Source organism: Chinchilla lanigera, unplaced genomic scaffold (assembly GCF_000276665.1).
Source record: "Chinchilla lanigera isolate Chin_1 unplaced genomic scaffold, ChiLan1.0 scaffold00003, whole genome shotgun sequence".
Classification (NCBI taxonomy): Eukaryota; Metazoa; Chordata; class Mammalia; order Rodentia; family Chinchillidae; genus Chinchilla; species Chinchilla lanigera.
Window position 1 is genome coordinate 41580504 of NW_004955404.1, and position 5710 is coordinate 41586213.

Below are 5710 nucleotides of genomic sequence, written 5' to 3' on the forward strand. Positions count from 1 at the left end.
TCTGTTATCCTTATCAAATAGATACAGAATACCTTCTAGTCTTCTATTACTTGGTAATCATATGTCCTGATACACAAATGGTGTACTAACGTAACTATTAATAACATTCATTTTTAAGAGTGTCATGGTTTGAAAAATATATTATATTATACTATATTTTTATAGGAAAGCCAGGCATGAAATAATGTCATCTGATAAAACAGGATTCATATAGTAGTGCCTGATCTTTGGAAAAAACACTGGGCTTCTTAAAAGAGCTCCTACACCTACCGCAGTGTACAGAAACAAGAAGTGTTCCTCACTGGCTCATAAAGATGTGCAACGGATGACACACAGGTGTTCATTTATGTGAGTCCTCAAAGCTTCTCATAAGAAACTCAAGTCCATTTCAGATTGGTTCCTATTCTCAGCATTTCTTAAATAGCTTTTCATTCAAATCAGTAAAGTCCTGCACAAAAATTTGTGGTGCTTTTCACAGGATATGCAATTTGTAAATAAATGTGACTTGCTTCTTTCTCTGGGTAACCCATGTGAACTACAACCAACACAAATTTAAGAACTGCCCATAGAAGGAGTCAATGACTATTTCCCCTTACCCTCCTTATTTTCACTCTAACTTCCATTTCTAAGAACAGATAAATGTCTTTAAAATTCAAGGTCACTTTTGGAGAACATTTTTCTGAATTGTGTTCTACTAAAAAAAAAAAAAAAAAGAAGCCCTATATATTTGCCGCCTTGTCAGTCATCATGTATTGAACTTCTCTTTATATTCTGTTTCTGTTGTTTTCCACTGAGACGTATCTAGAAAAATGAAACTATATAAAATGCGATTAATTTTGCTTTTATGCACAACTTCCCAATCTGTCATACTCCTCAGAATCAAGCTCAAATATTTCAGCTTGATGTTGTAGAAATTCAATAAGTCCTAGCTGTGCACAAACCTTGTATTTGTATTCCCCAGCCTTTCAAGGAAGAAATTTTTATATCTCATTTTGAAGCTTTACACAGAATTTCCTTAAACTGTACTATTTTCATCACTCATTTAAAAAAATCTGAATGCCTATAATTATAATAACTGAAAAATTCCTTGCCCAAATACAGGCATCTAAATTTCTCTTTTTCTCTGACACTTAAAGCACTGGGACCTGCATTAAGAAGTTACTTCAGCACTCTAATACACGCTGCCAAAATTAGTACATTTCTCTTTGGTGTTTCTTATATTTATTTACCACATAGCCCCTGAACACAGTTCACATATCTGTTTTGTTTCCCTCTTTTGCAAATTATTCCAGAACAAAAAATATATGTAAATATTAAATGAGTAACTTCAAGTAAAAATCAATGCATATGATCTGGGCATGTTAATAACTTGTACAGTGTTTATCTATTTGTTGACTTACACTTAAATGAACTGATTAAAAAGTAATCAGCTTTTCACAGTATTTTTCTTTGCTCCTTCTTGAGGTTATAGACCCATGTGAAGTGGATGAACTATTCTCCCTACTATTTGCATCTCAAGTAATAGTATTGTGTAATATAGATGCGAGGTTTTCATACATATTTTATGATTTCTTTTCGATAAATTTCTTCCACATTACATTCCCTGAGGGGCCAGAATCAGGTTCCCAATCCAGCAGTTCTTACCTGAGAAAGGAGAGTTCATGCTGATTTTGATAACTGAAGGTGAATCTGCCTTTTTCACTGCTGGAGATTTTGTCTCTGACCAAAGGTTTCCTACTGATGTACATGTAGAACTCTCATTAACAAGGTGAAAGTTATGCATGCACTTCACCAAGCGTAGGTTCCCTTTAGTGTTGAATGATGAACATTCTTAAAATAAACTCTTTTTACATCTAAATTGCAATTTGCGGGAAGTCTCACTCCTGAGCTGTGCAAAAATAGAGAGGAAAACTCTCATGTGGATAATGAGTATATGCAGAATTCTTTAGTGGATAATCACAGACATTGGCTAACACAAGATGCATCTGTGCATGCATAATAACAGTCTCAAAAGCTGTGCTGCTTGGAGCATGGTTTGTTGCTGTGTGTAAAAGAAATTAATCTAGGGATGAAAAGTTATTATGGCACTGGCTCAACAAACTATAAAATAAACTTAGTGTAATTACATTTGATATGAGTTTAAGCATGTAGCATAATCACTGAATTTGAAAAGAGATGATTCTGAGAGAATATGAAATACCCATAGTGATAATTATTTAATAATGCCTGAGGAAAATATCTACTTAAAATCCTGGATATGCCTCAAAAGCAATAGTCAAATAAATTGTTCACATTTATGGTGGGTAGGAACTGAAAATTACTCTTTGCTAAAAAAGTAACCCATTCTACAGTGGATTGGCTGAAATTGATTTTAGGGGAGGAAAATCTGACTTGTAGATATTTTCCCTTGGAGATGACTCTTCCTGACAGAATAACTAATGTTCTCCTTTTCTTTCCCACCTTTTATTCTATGTCTGTGCTTTCACATTCCTGCATTTCTTCCTTTCTTTCTTTATTTTTTTATTTTAAAGGTAAAAGGAGGGAAACATTAACAGACATACAACATTTTACAACATATCACAAGCACAATACAGACAATAAAGAGTTACAAACAAAGTGGTAGGGAATTAACAATGGTGGTTGTATTACATATTGATATCTTCAAAGTGGCTTCTCATGAAAACAGATATAGACATGCAATACTGGTCAACCAAAGACTCATTGACAGTTTCTTTCAGCATGGAAATAGAAGACAGAAGAACAACCATGTTAACTATCCTGTATATACATACATACAAAATTTCTCCTTCTTTCCCTTCTCAATTCCTGCATTTCTTGTACTACCTTTATATTTGACTTTTTCTATTCGCCTTTGTCTTTTAAAAAATCCCAATAATGTCTCTTCTTTTTTCCTACATCCTCACCCATGTTCTTTTAGCTAAAATTTGTACAACTGGACGAAAAGTGAAGAAAGCTAATGCTATGTACAGCCTCCACCATCATCTTTCATTATTTCATGAATTATATTTATTTATTTATTATTTATTTATTTTTGTCATTTTGAGACAGGGTCTGATGCAGTTTAGGCTTGCCTTGAGCTCAATTTGTGGCCCAGGTAGGTCTCAAACTCACAATGATCCTCTTACAACAGCCTCCCAAGTGCTGGGATTACAGGCGTGCACCACCAAGCCTGGCTTTATGAATTATTTTTAAAAGAACAAATAAGAAAATAAACATTAGAACTTTCTAAACTTGACCACCCATTGTCACACAATCCACTATAAAGCTTAGGGAAAATATTGTCTAATTTTTTCTGCATTAGTTTATAATTTATAATAAAATTAATGTTGAATTTAGGCTCTAATACACTCTATAGTCTGCTCTAATATTTTCTTATTAACATCCTTTAAAAATTTTTAGTTTTATAAACAAGAAAATATAGTCATGACCTCCTATGATTTCTTCTAAAAGAAATATTCTACCAAGATCTAAGGTGACTCTGGGAAAAGAAAGTTCCACTTTATAATAGTACATGACTAATTAATCACCACTGAGTTGTATAATAAAAATCATAGTATTCATGACTCATTACCATAAGCTGAAGAGAGTTTATTTTAAAAGACTAATTTGAGTTACTCAGCTAAAGTATAAATACCTTCTTCCAAAGAAGTGGGCCTTAAACCTAGTTGCATTGTTGAGCCATTTGGGAAGCTTTCACAACACAGGATTTGGCCATATTTCAAAAATCACTGACGATGGAGTTTGGGGGTCAGTAAATTTTCCAAACTTTGCCCAAAGTTTTCTAAAATGCTGCTTGAGTTTAGAAACTCTGCTACAGATGATCAAGTTAAACTTACAGCTAAAAGCTTCAGAAAGGGCAGAGCCACACAATTTGTTTTTCAACAGTCAGGTTGAGAGACATATTCATTCAATGTTGATATGAAGCAAACTTAATCTCTAGGGGGCTGGGGATTTAGCTCAGTGGCAAAGAGCCTGCATGGCAAGCTCAAGGCCACGAATTCGATTCCTGGTACCAGAAGAAAAATGAAAAATGAAAAACAAACAAACAAACAAAAAGCAAACTTAATCTCTAAATCCTTGTTGTAAAATTACAAGAACAATATAACACTGATTTCAGGCCATGCCACCACAATTACCTGAACAATTCATCCGTCATCATTTTCCTCCTTCAATTATCTGAGTTCCCCAAAAGGAATTTATTGTATGATCTAAAGTTTCTCTCCATATTCACATTAGATTTAATAATTCTTTTGTTATTTTACTGTCCAGTGTATCTGTTGTTGAGTTCTGTACTGTTAAGGAAGATTCTTCTTGCTACTTGGAAAAGAAGGCCATCAAGGAAAGTGGATAATATGGCACTATGATGTTTTGAACCATGTTCCACATAAGATTACCACATTTCCCTTGGAGCTCTTGAACTTATGATTAATTCTTCAACCAGTGTGTTTCTACTGCGACAACCTGAATACTACTACTGTTGACAAGCATTGGTAGAACAGTTGAATATATGACTACTTACAACTTTCTTAAGCTTTTCCTGTGCAATTGTGTCAGTTTAGTTCCATTTATTACATAAATAATAATTTAAAGGCCAATATGTATCAGATTCTCTGGTACAGTTACTATTTCTACGATTACTAATACCTCTAGGAACACACTTGCTTTCTGTTGATTTCATAGAAATAATATAGAAAATTTACTGCTGTTTCCTGAGTTCTCCCATCATAGGAGAAAGAATTTCTATTTCCACTTTGTGACACAATCTATTATTTTGCTACAAAATCACTATTGTCCTTCAGTTGCAATCTTCTCAGTTATATGATTTCAAAATGTTTTGGACTATTCTTTTTAACAGTTCATTTTGTTTCCTGTTGAGTTTGAGAAGTGCATGTATGTGTGTGTGTGTGTGGTGTGTGAAATGGGTAAGAAACTTCTGTTCTAAATGGTACATACATTTTTCTGCTAAATATCTTTTATTTTCTATGTATCATTTTAAAGCATTTCTCATAGCAAAAATATTTCTCACAATCTTGTTAACTCCTCCAGTTTGTTCACATTTTTTTTCATAAGATGCCTCAATTTCTCAATGGAATAGACTCCTATGGAAGTTTTATAGATCCTAGAGGATGCTGGATATCATATTGACTATAATTTACACAATTATTCAGCTTGCTAAGTTTTCCCTACTTGCACTTTTGAATTTTAATATTATTTATAAATCTCTAATAATATGTATTTGTTTGTTTACATAAGGAACTACTTAGCATTGTTATATATCTAATTTCCTAATAATGTATATATTAATATTTTTGTAGAGCAGAATTCTTGAGTTTTTCACCAAAGTGTAAATACAGCTGCTGATATATATCTCCTGAAGTATAACTACACAAAAATGCACAAGAAATGATTTGCCTCTCAGTTTAAAGTGTTACAAATGACATGCTGTAAAAGAAATAACTTATTGAAGTGTTTTATTCAGCTTTTAAGAAGGAGCATTGATAGTTGTTATCTATACTGTGAATGTTATCAAATTGAATTATATATTATGGATATAATTTTTATATTTCTACTATTATGATCTTTAAAAATGGAAAACAGCGGGCTGGGGATTTAGCTCAGCGGCAAAGCGCCTGCCTGGCAAGCGCAAGGTTGTGAGTTCGGTTCCCGGTACCGGAGAAAAACCAAAAAA